General features: G+C 43.0%; 1 long non-coding RNA gene across 4 annotated transcripts in view; it reads right to left on the bottom strand.

Moving 5' to 3' along the window:
- LOC101697576 (uncharacterized) overlaps positions 1 to 16,873 on the bottom strand; it is a 126,250-nt gene that overhangs the window by 14,658 nt on the left and 94,719 nt on the right. For all 4 annotated transcript variants that reach the window (XR_015448795.1, XR_015448794.1, XR_015448793.1 and 1 more), the window contains one exon: positions 10,380 to 10,419. This is a non-coding gene — a long non-coding RNA (uncharacterized LOC101697576). The remainder of the gene's footprint in view (positions 1 to 10,379; positions 10,420 to 16,873) is intronic.

Consider the following 16,873-nt stretch of genomic DNA (forward strand, 5'->3'; position numbering starts at 1 on the left):
GGATCTCATCAAGTTGCTAAGTGACCCAGGCTAGGCTTGAACTTGTGATCCTCCTGCCTTGGCCTCCCAGTGGGATCGCAAACATGTGCCACCATGTCCAGCTTGTTCAGGATTTCTGATCACATGAGACAGATGCCTTTGTTGCCACCAGGAGATGACGTAATTTCAAGGCCAGGACAGTGTGACTTCCACTTTGAATTTTGTAAGTACTGTCCAAGTGGAGCATCCCGTGTCTCAATGATGAGAACAAGAAGTATTTCAGATTATTTGTACTTTGGAGAATTTATGTATGTAATGAGCTGGTTGCCTTTTTGTTTATAGTATTGGGGACTAAACCCAGGGCTTCATGTGTGCTAGGAAGGACTCTACCACTGAGCTAAATGGCCAACCCTTTTGATTTTGAGGTAGGGTCTTGATAAGTTGTCCAGGTTCATCTTAAACTTGTGATCCTTCTACCCAGCTGTTTGGGTAGCTGGGATTACAGGTGTGTGCCACTGGGCCCAGCTAATGAGCTGTCTGGGGATGGGACCCAGTCCTGAACATGAAATCTGCCCATGGTGTCTCTTTTTTTGTGTTGCCCTCAGGGGTTGTTGTACAGTGTTATTAGAGCCCTGCATTTTGACTGTGACCCACTACATGAAGCACAGAAGTTTCCACTTGTGGCATGGTGTCAGCGCTCCAAAAGCTTTGGATTTTGGATTTCAGAATTGTAGCTTATGATCATTCAACTTTTATATGATTTCCTCTGGGTATTTGAAATACTGAAAATATCTCAGAGCCCCTTTGTACTTTCCTATATAGCCAGCTCCTCCTCATCCTTAGCCTAAGACTGTTGTACACAATCTCCCCATGTAAAAAGACCCCCTTTGACCTCAGGAAGACAAGTTAGGCATTTCATGTGGGCCTTCCTTTGAACTAGTGCTTGCTTAATTAAGGCAGCACATCAACTTGCCTTTCTTGGGAGATATGTTGTTTCTTTTCTTTTTAAATTGTAGTTGTGATTTTAAAAACAAAACATAAAATTTACTATTTTAACCTTTTTATTTTATAGTTCATTGAGTACATTCACACTGTCATGTAGCAGTCACCACACTATGCACTTCCAGAGCTTTCTTCATCTTCCCAGACTCTTGAAATCTCTTGTCCCATTCAACAGTAACTCCCCATCCTCTCCAAGCCCCTGGCAATCCCATTCTACTTCCTGTCTCTAGGACTGTTCTAAGTTCCTCACATAAATGGAATATTACCATATTTGTCCTTCTCTGTGTGGTTTAGATTATATTTCAAACTTTTATTTGTTAGCATGAGCTTGTGGCCTATGTATTTTCAGGGAATTGCTGTTCTTTAAACCTTGCTGCTGGAGTCCTTAATTACTCAGCTGGGAAACTGTCCTTTGAAAACATGTTGGCTGTTGCCAGTGTTGCAGTGGGTGCATTTCTAAGAAAAGCATCGGCAGATTGCACATGCATTGGCCTTGCTGAAAGTCTTCCTGAGCACTGAGCCAGCCCTGTCATCAGATACAGTGAAGTAAGTTAAATCTATGGGGCTTCCCTCACTCTTGTCAGAAAATTAAGTCCCCTGACCATTGACACTGTAGTAGATGTTTTCTTACTCCTTTTATCCAATATCAATCTACTATTTACTCATTACATCTATAACTAAAAACTTACTCCATGCAAAGCTACAATTATAGAACTTTCCAAGGCCCAGGAGATTCCAGAGTTGACAAAACCTCAGAGGCTCCCTATTTTACATATAATTTGCTAAAATGAGTAAAATGTGTAGAAGATTGTAGCGGTAGTGTAACAGACCCAGCAGCCACCCTGTTGGTTGGGGCATCCCCGATGGAAGGCCCCCAGGTGGGGACTGGGCGGTCTCATCAGAGGTCTCAGAAGAGATTTACTAGAGCCAAAGGGCAGGGGGAGGCAGATTGCATTGTTCCTGCCCATGGGAAAAGATGCCATTCTTTGAGACTTCATTTTCAAAGGTAAGCTTTTCAGACCACAGAAAGGTAACAATTAAAACAAAATAGTGTTGAGTCATTCTATAGAGGGGAAAACCCAGGTTGTTTTAGGAAACTATGCTTTACTTTCAGCAAGGCAAACTTTTCTATATAAAACTTAAAAATTTTACAAAAATTTACACAGCAGTTATTTTTCCTATTACAGGAAAAGAAGGCAATGTCAAGTCTGTATTTTAAAGTAAACAAACTTGCAGGTAAAGGATCAAGATGATCACTCTACAGACTGCTACTGTCTCATTACACACAAATCTACACTCACTAGTGTTCATTACAAATGCCACTGAAATGCAACCCTGCATTCCTAGGGAGAATGGTGAGCCTTGGCCCAGTTTGTCCCAGACAATCCTGGTACTTGCCTATTGTCCCAGCAGAATTAGCAGCAGTGGTCACATTCACTCAAAAGGGACCATGTTTGGCTAAAAAGTTACAAGATGACTCATGACAAATATCAGTCTAAAAACATGCAAGGTTTTCTATATTATGGAATAAAGTTTTTAATTTTACTGGTCTACTCATATTTGTAGAAACATTATTAACAATTGCCAAAAGGTCAAAGCAATCCCATGCCCATCAAAGCAAGAATGGATAAACAAATTGCAGTGGAGTATTATTCCACCTTAAAAAGCAAGGTGGAAGGTCTGGTGCATGGAGAGACTACAAGGACATTGTGCTAAGCATGCAGAGCTCCTCCCTTGAGACATCTAGAACCATGGGACTCAGATACAGAGCAGGACAGGCTGCAGGACTGATGGAAGAGGGGGCGGGAGTGACTCATGAATACTGAGTCAAGGTGAAGAGAATCTGGAGAAGGTTATCAGTGTGAATGTAGTTAATGCCACTGAACCATCCATGCAAAACAGATAAAATGGTCAGCTTCATGTTACATGTAGTTATTTATTTATTGACAGTCTCACCACATACATAGTCCAGGCTGGCCTCGAACTCACCATTCTCTTGCCTCAGGCTCAGGTTACTCCAATTTTTAAAAAGTTGGTAACTCTTTAAGGAGGGTACTTAATTACACAGTAGATTCCCTTCTGAGAAAGTGGTTGTGCCTTAGTCCATTTTGTGATGCTACAAAAACAGACTAACCTGACACTGGGTAACTTACAGGGAAAATAAATGTTTCTTACAGTTTTGGAGGCTGGGAATCTGAGATCAAGGAGCCCTCTGACTGGAAGGCCACCTTCACATCTTAGCAGCAGCAGGCACACGGAGCCTGTAAATGCAGGTCTGTCTTCCTTTTCTCATGAAGCCCCTGATGCCACCAGGGGATCCCCACCCTTCTCTCATCTCACCATGGCCACCTCCCAAGCATCACCTTTAAATGTCACCAGCATATTAATTTGGGAACTAAAATTCTTTTTTCTTTTTTTAAAATTTTTACTTCAATATAATGCTAGTAGATATTAATAAGGAAAATGTTTTTTAGAATTTTTTTTTTGTCTGGTACCAGGGATCAAACTCAGGTCCTTGCACTTGTGGGGCAGACAGCAGAACCACTGAGTTAAATCCCCGGGCCAAGAAAATGTTTTTTAAAAAGAGTCTTCTGTGAGAAAATAATGCAAAATTTCATAAATTAATTTAAAAATAACAGTTAATGCACTGTGTTTCATAATCTTAACAGAATGGCTGAAATGTTAGACTATGAGTCATAGACAAGAGAGATTCTTACAAAAAAAAAAAACATAGATAAGAGCACAAAACTTTCTTTTCAGTGAACTAAGAGGACCTATCAGTATAAATGGAAAAAATTAACAAATTTATTGAAATATTTTTGAAACCACGGAATATATAAATTGAGGAATTAGAACTCCCTAGTTCCTATTTCTCTTTTTTCATGTTTCCATTAACATTTAATGGAAACTGTATAATAAATTTTTACTGTATTTTACATATGACAACCACTGCTGGAATTTACATAGATTAGAAGGAAGATAGATGATTATGGAGGGCCCAGTCCTGTGAGATATTTTCTCACAGCTTGAAAGTCAGAGTTCAGTTGGGGAAAAGGGTTCAGACTGACATTATGTGGATGTTAAAAGCTAAACTGCACACCTTTGGGTAAATAACCAGATACTAGGACCACCAATATTGCAAAGGTGCCATTCCTAAACACAGCCCCCATCTAGTCATCTATGTGGATTCTTGCCCCTGACCTGAGAAATAGCATTCCAGAGCTGCCCCCAGCACAGAGGAGGCGAACCTTCTGAGCCGCCTTACTACCACCCCCAGCCCCAAGGAGCAGAGCTGCCTCCAGCACAGAAGAGGTGAAACTTTTGAGTCACAGTACCACCACCCCCAGCAGACAGGAGGTGAGCCACGTGGGCACCAGCACCACACATCCCCCCCACCACCCCCCTCCCATTTAAATGAGAAGACAGGTAAAAAAGTCTCAGAACCAGACTTCCAGGTCACCTAAAGCAACCCCAAAGGGAAACAAGATGGAACAATCTGATACTCAACCACCTGGACTCCCTGAACTGGCAAAGAAAGAGGATCTGGAAAAAAATGAAATCAGAAATAATTTCTCAGACAACACCAGAAATTGTGCCCATATTGCAAGACATGATTAATAAATCTAGAGAGGTCAGAGATTTAAAAAAAAAGAGAGAGATGAGGAACATGATGGAATCCCAACATAGGAAACAAATGGAATGCATAAAACAGATCCAAACAGATTTCCAGGAGATTAAAAACTCAATGGAAAGTTTACACAGTAGAATGTGCCAATGAGAGGAAAGAATTTCAGATACAGAAGATAAGATTGCAATTAGTGCCAGGAAAAGAAAAATTTCTTTAAAATATTAAGGGACTATGAGAAATCAATGCAGCAGCTGCTAGATGATACAAAGAAGAATAACAAGACTGATCAGAGTAAATGAAAAAGGAGAGAGTGCAGGCAACATAAAACTTCACAGAAGTGATAGCAGAAAACTTCCTAAGCAGGGGAAAAGAACTTGACATACAGATAAGTGAGGCATATAGGACTCCAACTAGCCTTGATCAAAAAAATCTATACATAGGCATATAATTGTTAAAGATTCCAGAAACCCAACAGAAAAACAAAATTCTACAAGCAAAGAAACAAATCACATACAAAGGTAAGACCATCAGAATCACAGAAGACTTTTCAATGCAAACCCTCAAGGCAAGAAGAGCTTGGAGTGATATGTTTCAAGCCCTAAAGGAAAACAGCCTCCAACGCAGATTGATATACACTGCAAAACTATCTTTCAAAATTTATGGTGAAATAAGATACTTTCATGACAAAGAGCACCTTAGGAACTTCATGAATACCAAACCAGCACTCCAAAAAAGTTTAGACAAAATCCTAGGAAAAGACAACGAGGATCACAACCCCAGGAAGCCCCACAGAATGAATCCACTGGGCATGACAAATTAAAAGCAAAGGGGGAGGATCAAACAAAAAGAAAAACTCATGACAATGATAACTCAATATATATCAGTTATGACCATCAATGTTAATGGTCTCAACTCACCAATCAAAAGAAATAGACTGGCAGAATGGGTCAAGAAGCAAGATCCCACAATATGCTACACAGAAGAAACACACATTTCAAAAAGAAACTCATAGACTGAAAATTAAAGGGTGGAAAATAATTCTTCATGCAACAAGAACCCAAAAAAGCCCCAAGAGTTATCCTCTTTGCAGATCAAGTAGATTTCAAACCAACACTGATTAAGAGAGACAAAGAAGGACACTACATCCTTGTAAAGGGAGCAGTCCGAGAGGAAGAGATGACAATCATAAACATATATGCATCAAACACTAGTGTGCCCAACTATGTAAAACAAATACTAATGGACATGAAAAATCATACAAGCACTAATAAAATAGTAATTGACCTCAATATCCCACTGTCACAAATAGATGCATCAACTAGACACAAAATGAGCAACAAAATACTAGAACTCAAACTCTTGAACAAATGAACTTGACATGTTTACAGGGTTCCACCCCACAAAATCAGCATACACATTCTTTTCAGCTGCACACAGGTTGTTCTCCAAAATAGACCACAAACTCACTCATAGAACATGTTTAAGTAAGTGAAAAAGAACTGAAGTTATCCCCTGTATATTATGAGACCATAGAGCAATGAAAATGGAGCAAATAGCAAAAGAAACCACAAGAATTTCATAAACACATGGAAATTCAACAACACACTTCTGAATAACCAATGGGTCACAAAGTAATTGAAGAAATCAGTTCATACAATTAAATGACTGACAACATATCAGAATCTGTGGGACACAATGCAAGCATCCTCTGAGGAAATTCACAGCAGTGAATACTCAGGAAAACAGTGAGCCGAATTAAATAATCTGATGCTAAACCTCAAGGTTCTAGAACAAGAACCACATGACAAACCCAAAGCTCATACAAGGGAGGAAATTATAAAGACCAGAACAGAAATCAATGCAATGGAGATTAAGAGAAGGATACAAAAAAATCAATGAACCCAGGAGTTGGTTCTTCAAAAGAATAAACAAAATTGACAAACCCTTAGCCAAGCTTATCAGAAAAAGGAAATAAAAGGCCCAAATCCATGCAATTAAGAATGAAAAGGGTGGGCCGGGGATTTAGCTCAGTGGTTTCAGCACCTGCCTCGCAAGCACAAGGTCCTGAGTTCAATCCCTGGTACCAAAAAAAAAAAAAAATAATGAAAAGGGTGAAATTACAATGGACCCAGCAGAAGTCCAGAGGATCATCAATACCTTCTCGGGAACCTATACACCAATAAGATGGAAAACACAGAAGAAATGGACAGATGCCTAGATAAGCATGAATTGCCAAAGTTGAACGAAGAAGACCTAAAAATTCTAAACAAGACAGTATCAATCAATGAAATTGAAAATGTAATTAAAAACTTAACAATTAAGAAAAGTCCAGTCCTGATGGCTTCACTGCTGAATTCTACAAGACATTTAGAGAGGAACTACTGCCACTCCTGTTTAAACTCTTCAATGAAATTGAAAGGGAAGTAATACTCCCGAATTCATTCCTGGAAGCAAGCATCACCTTGATCGCCAAAGCAGAGAAAGACCCATCTGAAAAACAGAACTATAGGCCAATCTCACTAATGAACATAGATGCAAAAATCCAAAATAAGATACTGGCAAATAGAATGCAGAAGATCATCAAGAAAAGCATACACCCTGACCAAGAGGGATTCATCCCAGGGATTCAGGGATGGTTCAACATATCCAAATCAATCAATGCAATACAGTATATCAGTAGAGCCAAGGACAAAAACTATATGATCATCTCAATAGATGCAGAAAAAGCATTTGACAAACTCCAACATGCATTCATGATAACCCTACAAAAAATTGGAATAGATGGTCTCTACCTCAAATTGATAAAAGCCATCTATGAAAAACCAACAGCCAATATACTAAATGATCAAAAACTGAAATCCTTCACACTAAAATCAGGAACAAGACAAGGATATCCACTATCACCACCCCTATTCAATATAGTTTTGGAAATATTAGCCATGGCAATTAGACAAGAGAAAGAAATAAAAGGAATCAAAATAGGAAATGAAGAACTCAAATTGTCATTATTTCCAGATGACATGATACTATATATAGAAGACCCCAAGAACTCCACCAAAAGCCTTCTAGACTTAATAATCAAATTCAGTAAAGTAGCTGCATACAAGGTCAACACAAAAATCAATAGCTTTCCTCTACACGAACCACAGACCCACTGAGAGAGAAATAGGGCAAAGAGTTCCTTTCACAGTAGCATCCAAGAAACTGACGTACCTAAGAATCCACCTAACAAAAAAAAATCAAAGACCTCTTCTCTGAAAACTATAGCACTTTGAAAACAGATTGAAGATGATATCAGAAATTGGAAAGACATCCCTTGTTCCTGGGTAGGAAGAACCAACATAGTGAAAATGGCCATACTTCCAAAACTACTATATAGATTCAATGCAATCTCAATTGGAATCCCAGAAGCATGCTTCATGGACCTTGAGAACACAATCCAAAAATTCATTTGGAACAAGAAGAGACCTAGAATAGCAAAAGCAATACTAGGCAATAAAGACAAGGTAGGTGGTATCACAATCCCCAACTTGAAACCATACTACAAAGCTACTGTGATAAAAACAGCATGGCACTGGCAAAGAAACACACTTGAGGTCCAGTGGACCAGATGAGAAGATGCAGAAACAACTCCAGACACACTCAGCCACCTCGTCTTTGACAAAGGAGCCAAACACCCTCACTGGAAGAAAGATAGCCTCTTTAATAAATGGTGCTGGGCTGGGGATTTAGCTCAGTGGTTCTGGCACCTGCCAGGCAATCACAAAGTCCCGAGTTTGATCTCCATTACCAAAATAAATGGTGCTGGAAACATTGGATTTCAACTTGACAAAGATTAAGACTAAACCTATATCTCTCACCATGCACTAAACTAAAATGGAAATGGATCAAAGATCTAAATATTAAAACAGAAACACTAAACAAGGTGGAAGAGAAGTTAGGTAGAACAATTGAAGACATTGGTGTAGGATAAGATTTTAGGAACAAAACCTCAATTGCTTGTGAACTACCACAATCAACAAGTAGGATCTCTTCTTATTAAAAAGCTTCTGCAAGGCCAGGAATTTAGCTCCATGGTTCTGTCACCTGCCTTGCAAGCACAAGGTCCCAAGTTCGATCCCTGCTACCAAAAAAAAAAAAAAGAAAGCTTCTGCCCAGCAAGAGAAACTACCAATAATGTGAAGAGACAACCCACAATGTGGGGAAAAATTTTCACCTGCTGTTCCTCAGACAAAGGTTTACTATTTAGAATCTGTAAAGAACTTAAAAGAAATGAGACCTCCAAAATTTAAAGACCTAATCCAAAAATGAGCATCTGAAATGAACAGACATTTCTCAGACAGAGAAGTAGAAATAGCAAATAACCATATAAAAAAATGTTCAACATCACCACTGGTCGTTAGGGAGATGCAAATGAAAACAATGCTGAGATTCCACCTCACCCCAGAAAGAATGGCTGCTATCATGAAATCAACCAATAACAAATGCTGGTGGGGCTGTGGGGGAAAGAGGAACCCTGCTCCACTCCTGGTGGGAGTTTAGACTGGTGCAACCACTGGAAATCAGTATGGACATATCTCAAGGAACTAAGACTTGAAGTCCCATTTGACCCAGCCATTCCCCTGCTGCATATCTTCCCCAAAGAATTAAAAGAATCATACCACAGTGATATATGTGCACCCGTGTTCATAGCAGCACACTTTGTAATAGATAAAACTTGGAAGCAGCCCAGTTGCCCATCAACTGCAGACTGGCTAAAGAAAATGTTTTCTTAATAAAATGGAGTACTACTCAGCCATAAAAAATGAGAAAGTAGTGACATTTATAGGTAAATGGATGCACATTGAGAAGATACTCATAAGTGAAATAAATCAGATACACATATGTAAATACCGAATAATTTCTCTAGTGTGAGAAACTGAAAGTATAAATAAGGACTAAAAGTTATAATAGATAATGTGACATAGGAAGAAAGGGGGAAAAGGGGAAGCAGAAGTGGAAGGGGTAGGGGAAAGAAAGAAGGGAATGGAATTAATATGAGAAAATGAAAAAATGGAAACAAAGTCTTTGTAAATAGGGAGGGATGGAGGGGTTGAAGGGAGGGCAGGGGAAGGGGGAATAAATAAGGACCAAGAGAGTATGTAAAGGTGAACGTTTCCAATGATGAATGTCATTATATTGTATACCTAAAATGTACCAATAAAATTAAAAACAAAAAAAGAAATACCATTCCAAAGATGTCTTTCCCATTCGGCAAAGTCTCATTCATTCAATCCCAGACATAGGGATGACCTCTCCTCCTTGCCCAGAATAGGAAGAAACCCACAACTTTAGGACACTCCCGACCTAATCTCCCCAATTTTAACCCTTATTTCTACTTTCAGTTTCTCACACCAGAGAAACAACACAACACTCAAGCATATGTGTCTGATGTATTTCACCTAACAGTATGGTCTCAAGGTTCATCCATTTAGCTATAAATGCCTGAAGCTCATCTTCATATGGAAGAGTAGTATTCCATTGTATATAAAAAAAAAACCCTACATCTTTATTCACTAAATTTGTAAATTAGGGGACTAAATTTCTAACACATGAATTTGAGGGACACATTCAAATTTGTAAAGAATTTTCAGTAACTTTTTGCAAGAACCTCCCAAGAATGGAGAGCAGGTCCACAGCACACCTGATGACCTGGGTAGAGAAACTGCAAGCCAAAGCTCCCCCTGGGCTTCTCTCCATGCCCGGATAGGTAAAGCGGGTGGAGGCCTACCTTTCAATGCTTCCACTTCTCCTCTGCATTTTGTCCACATCTACAGTGAGAGAAGTTGATCAGAAATGATATTCACAATTGGGTTATTTATTTTTCACTCATGCTCCACCCGGCACTCACCCATGTGCCCCATGTGGGAAAAGAGTCCCTGCCCCTTTGCCCCATGCAGCTGTTTGTGAGACCTTGAAAATGTCCAGATGTCACAGTGGACAGTCCCTCACGCCCCATCAGTAAGCACTGACAATGCCAGGGCTGGGCATGGGATGAGGGCGACCCAGCCACTGTTCTGAGGTCGCAGAAGAAGCAGCCATGTAACACATAATTGTAAAACAAGTGGTAAGTGAAGTGATAGGTGTAGTCACCAGGACTTGAGAACATCAAAAAAGGGGCAAATTAAGTTAGTCTGGGCTCTGCAAGGAGGGATGGGGGGAGGTGGGTGATGGAGAGGGAGAGGGAAAGATCAGTGCTGAGAAGTGACATAGCATTGGGCTGTTCTCTAATAAGGATGAGGTGGCACTTTCGTCTCCAGGACTGGTCACAAGGTGCTGGAAGCCAGCTGGTCATGACTGAGCCCATGCAACCTCCTTGATCATTACCACTAACAACCCTGCCTCCTAGCTTTCTGTGACTCCTTCCTTCCCTCACCATGTTCCCATGGGCACTTGGTCCCACAAGCTTGCTGTCCTATCCCCTCCCTCTCCAAGCAACCAGGCTTGAGTGTGCAAGGCTTTGTTGGAGAGGAGAATCTGAAAATGGAAAAAATGGCAGAGTGTGTTCTTTCCCCTTTTCCAGAACAAGGACACAGGGGCATATCCATTCCGGACCAAAACTGAGTGGTGGAAATCAATGAATTGGTCAAAGTGGATCCCAAGCAGAGTTGTCAGGGACATCCTACTCTCCCCACCCAACAGCCCTGTCAGTCTTCAAGACCACCACTGAGGCCTTGATCCACCAGACCAACAGTGGTCTCTAGCAGAGAGTTGTTTCCTGGAGACTGTCCACAAAGTGTGGGACTCCAACATTAAGCACAGGCAGCTTTTCATGAAGTTCTTTTATGGGTTTTGTTTTGCAGTGTTGGGGCTCAAACCCAGAGCCTTATGCATGCTAAACAAGTGCTCAACCACTGAGACATATCCCCAGCCCCATGCAGTTCTGTTGGATGGAATTTTACTATTTCTATCCACCCCACCCTCTCACCCCTACTGCCATCTACCCAGCACCTTTTCTACCCTCTGTCTCTCTCTCTGTGCCACCTTGCATCTTGGGCTATAGGAGTACCCACAGGCACATGGTGATGCTGTGGATGGCACACAAACCTGAGGCTGGTGAGCTGCTTGTCTTGAACCCCATTCAGTACATGTGCTTGTTCCCTGGGGAATGGTGGGGGAATAACTTGCATGTACACTTGCAGCTGCATGGCTTTTCTTTGGACTCGAAGAAGTATGGAAAGGAATGTAGGTACAGAGATGGGTAGCACAATTAGAGTTACGGGAAACACGAAGGAAATCTGTCCTTCCTCCTTCAGATTGCTGAGCAGAAGAGCATCCCACTTGTCTGGCTTTCTGTTTTTGAGAGCCTGGCTCCATTTCAGGATTCTGTCATATAGGCCAAGTGCTGCTGCCTCAACAAAGTGAAATGGGAGAAGCATAGATATTCTTTGGAACCCACATCAGGTACCAGTCCTCCACTTCTGTAAACACCAGCATCTTCCCATCCCTTTACTGAGGTGCTGAGCCATCCCCACTGTGTCTGTATTAGTCTTTTTCTTATTGCTATAATGAAATGTCTGAGGCTGAGTACTCTAAAGAAAGGAGGTTTAATTGGATCTCAGTTCTAGAGGTCGGGAAGTCTAAATCAGGCAGCTGCCTGTAATAAAGGCCTCATGCTGCATCATGAGAGGTTGGGAAAGCAGATGGGCAATCAAGTGTACATGAAAGAGACAGCAAGAGGAGCTGGGCTTGCCTCATAATGGCCCACTCTCACAGTAACTAACCCACTACCTTGAGAGAGAGAGGCATTAACCCTCTCCACAGCTGATCACCTCCTAAAGTCCCACTGCTCAATGTCACTGCAGTGGCATGAGTTTCAGAGGGGAACAAAATAGCTGATGTTCAAAAGAATGTTCCTGGGGGCCAGGCAGTCTCAGAAACACACTGCATGGATTAGCCACTCAGCCTCACCAGGGAGACCCCATGCTTTCCATCCCCGTTGCACAGTGTGGGTTCCAACTGCTGAGGCCAGCAACAAGGGCTCTGATCCCAGAGCATATTCTCCTAGCCATTGTGCTCCCCTAGGGAAATTAGGCAAGAGTGACTAAACAGGAGAAAAGAAACAGGTACACCAAGGAGCTAGGCACATGAGGGGGCAATGAATGTCATGGGAATGGCCTCAAGGATGGCTTAAGCAGGCAGGCTGTGGCCCTGCAGAGAGCAGGTGGGGCCCTGGTATAGACAGAGCAGCCCAGACCAGCACGAAATCAGGCTGTGAGGGCAAGGGTGGGGCACCCCAAAATACCACTGTAGGAGTGGGCAATGGAGTTGGACATGGGCGAGGCGGGGGCAAGGGCCCTGAGCTGCAGCACAGTGGGTCCCATGCAGTGGGCTAAAGAAAGCCACTCAAGGTTTGAACAAGAGCAAATCTTGATCCGAATTCTTTTGTAGGAAGGCTAACCCAGAGTGTCTTACAGAAAGTAAGAAGCTGGAGCGCAGGGGACCTTCCGGGCACTAATACATGTGCCCACTAATGGTGGCACAACAAAAGTACCACACAGGAAGAAAAGAGCTGAGGGAACTGGAGTGTGGCAGAGGCATGTGGAAATACTAACTTCTGACCAATTGTTCTGTGACCTTAAATCTTTTCTGAAAAATAGTTCGTTAATTATTTTAAAAAGGAAGTCTTTCATTATACTAACAATATAAAAGGATAGTTGCTTAATTCAAGAAAACCTAGGTTTTTAAGCATTGATTAATTTTTGGTGGTTCTTGGGATGAAATTCAGGCTCTTGCACATGCTAGGCAAGTGCTGTACCACCAAGCTATCCCAGGCTCTTAATATTGCATTTTAAAGCAGTTATTTCCAACATGGATTGTTTCATGCTTTCCCACATAGTTCTTTTTTTTTTTCTTATCAAATGTGCATTAGTAAAGGTTATTGTGCTAGTTCACTGTGGTGTCAATGTGAACAAGAAACACCTAACAGATTGGTTTAGCAGTTTTGGGTGTGTCTGGATGACTGACTTACTGAAGATGGGAGACCTGCCCTGGGTGTGGGTGGCACCAACCAGTAGGCTTGAGCCTGGATGGAATAAAAAGGGGGAGAAGGAAGTCTCACTGCTGCTTCTTTGGAGGCCAGTCTTTGCCATCACCTTTGGACACCTGTCTCCAGGTTTCTGGGCTGGCTTCCTGATGCAGACTTGCATGGACTCTAAAGTGAGCACCAGGCCTTTGACTTTTGACTGGATGCTCCTGCTCTCCAGACAGCCCTTTTGCATTGTCCTGCACGTCCTTGTTCCTCTAGTGAGACCAGATACAGGCATGTTTAATAGTTTGTCTACTGATGTGAAGGTCATAGCAGAGGCCATTACATCTAACATCTGCTCAGGATGAATAAGCTCTCTCCCCTCCCCGCAAAAGCAGTGTATCTGAGGCCATTGTGACACAAATTGTCATTTCTGTCATCCACTGTGTGGGTAAAAACCCCTCCATCATCTGCTATTTGCCAAGGTCAGAACTTTCCTTATTTGGAGGTGTCAAACCTGATTGCTCCTTGTTTCCAGTTGCTGTTATAATCCGTAGTACCACATGATGTGCCCCACTCAGTCTGTATTCAGTTCCCCTTCTGACCTACACAGGCACTCCTGATCATAAGCTGGGTTTATTTTCCCCATAAACCCCTCATAAATTGCAAATTGCATAAGCCAAAAACTCATTTCCAGGCTGGGGATTTAGCTCAGTGGTTACTCTGCCTGTCTCAAAAGCACAAGGACCCAAGTTTGATCCCTGGTACCCCCCCCAAAAAAACCCCAACTCATTTCCTATAGCTTAGTGAGGTTAGTTCAGCAACAGAATGCACTACAAATCAGTGGCTTCCCTCACGCTCACATAGCTGACTGTTAGCTGTCGCTGCCCTGCATGGCAAGAGGAAAGCAGACTGCTTATCCCCCCTAGCCCTGGAAAAGACCTGAATTAGAAAGTTGAAGCAAGGGAGGGCTGGTGGTGTAGCCAGGGGCTCAGTAGTACAGTGCTTGCCTCGCATGTGTGATCATTAGCACTGCCAAAACAAAAAACAAAAAACAAATTCAAAGCATGGTGTTGTAGTCAGTTTTTGCAGAAGAAATGTGTAATGCAGGACACAGAAATGTACAAAATTAGCTTACAACATCCACCCATGAAGTCAAATGCAGAAGAGTGTAAAAGATCTGTCCATGAACAAGAGATCCTAAGAGTCCGGCCCAAGACCTGGAGCCTACATAGTGTCTCCTGTAAGTCTGTACCAGGAGGCCAAGGGGTGGAGGACTAGAGGTCTGCACCAGAGCCCACTGGCCAATGCTGAGGGTAGAGAGGCTGCATTGCAGGATGCAAGGCCAGTGCTGGAAGTGTCTATGCCTAAGGCTGAAGGATCTGACCCAGGAGATGACACTCAATATGAAGGCAAAGACCAGAGCTCCTCTCAGAGAACAGCAGCTGTCCTTGTCAAAGGTGGGGAGCAAAACTCAGCCAAAGAGAATAATCAACTCTTCTCTGAAGAAAAGCAGCCAGAGTGAAAATAAGCAGCAATGAAGCTCTTCCAAGGGAAATCAGCATGAAATCCTGTGGATTTCTGAATAAAACTGCAGCCTAAGGATTTGTTGTTTAAAGGCTTTCCTAAAGTTGATCTGGAGATGTGTAGGACAAGAACATCATGACACAGAAGGCGGACAAGGACAGGTCCTGGCTTGGTAGATGTGTGAGCTCTGAGTCAGAGGAGATCAGCCCTCAACATCCTCAGAAGGCTCTGCTGTGGCAGTGTGGGAGGCCTGGGCTAAGATAAGCCCTTCTGGGAGGAGACTGAGCCTGAGATGGCCCCATTCTTCATGTCTCTGGACAGATAAATGCTCCTGCTCCCATCTGGCAGAAACATGAAGTCTCTTCTATGGGAAGACTAAATCAGAGGCTCCCAACTAAAGAGAGCCAGGCCAGGAGAGACACCTCACACCAAAGCCCACAGGAGATGCTCAGACAGGTCCAGGGTCCTGTGAGTGAGCTTACACGTGCCAGTGCAGGAGCTTCAGCTCTGCTCCAGTTCTCTAGAAGCGAGCCCATATTCCCATGCAGAAGCAGGGAACCTTCTTGGAGAATCCCACCAGTGCAGGGAGAACTAATGATGCTCATATCAAGGCCTGCTCTTCAAAAGCTCCCACCCAGAGTCCACAGCCTTATGGATCATACAGCTTCTGCCTGCTCTCCAGCGCCTCCCTGTGACAGAGCAAACCACCAGAGACCTCCAGACATCTGAGAACCACCTTGCTGTGGAGCTCAGGGGCTACAGCACAGAGAGTACAAAGGAGAGGAGGGAAGGGGAGAGGGAGAGCAAATTTCAAAGAATGCATGAAAGGAGTTTTTCCATCACAGCTGACTAATGGGCTTCAGGATGTGCTCCAGATCCATAGCCATGAGGATGGCCAATGCAATGGAAGGAGAAAGCCCACCAGACCCACCTCCAGCATCAGGGTTTAGAAAGGGAATCCAGGCCACCTCTGGCCCTTGGCACCTCTTACACTGCAGGCACAGTGTCTTAGTTCCTTTTCTCATTGCTGAGACAAAATACCCAACACCCAGAGTTAAAACAGGAAAGGTTTATTTCAGCTCACAGTTTTTAGAGATTTCAGTTCACAGTTGGCTGGCTCTAAGGCAGGGTGGCATGGCAGGTGGGCATCACAGAGGAGAAACAGTCCATGGCAGAGCAGGCCAAAGCCAGATGGCAACAAAGCAGCAAGCAGGGAAGTAGCAAGCAGCAAGCCACCACAGCAGCCCTCTTTCTGTCCATTATATTCTATCCAGGCCACACACCCTTAGGGTGGGCAGCACTCACACCCAGGTGGACCTTTCCATTATCCACACCCAGAACTATTCCAAACCAATCAGTGGACAAATGTAGTAATCACTCCCTTAATCCCAGCCTCACACACCCTAGATCCAGCCACCTCTGAAAAGCCCCACCTATGAGCACATGAGGCTTTGGGGGACATCTAGATACGGCCATAACACATGGTGTAAAGGGTATGTTAGGAGGGGATCCAACATCCTGAGGAAGCCTCCAGCATCTCAGTGGTGGCCAGGCCACTGCCTTCACCAGGAAAAGGAGCCCAGCAAATGAGGTATTGGGGGGACGACAGGCACCAGAGAAACTGAGGCCGGTGAGCAGGGTCTGAGAGTACCACTGGGCCCTCAGGAAAGCAGAAAACAAGTGCCACCTCATGATTAGGGACCCAGATTTGGATGCTGAGAAAGAGAGAG

This window comes from Heterocephalus glaber, unplaced genomic scaffold (assembly GCF_053883595.1).
Source record: "Heterocephalus glaber isolate CG9 unplaced genomic scaffold, H.glaber_assembly_v1.0 deba00000546, whole genome shotgun sequence".
NCBI lineage: Eukaryota > Metazoa > Chordata > Mammalia > Rodentia > Bathyergidae > Heterocephalus > Heterocephalus glaber.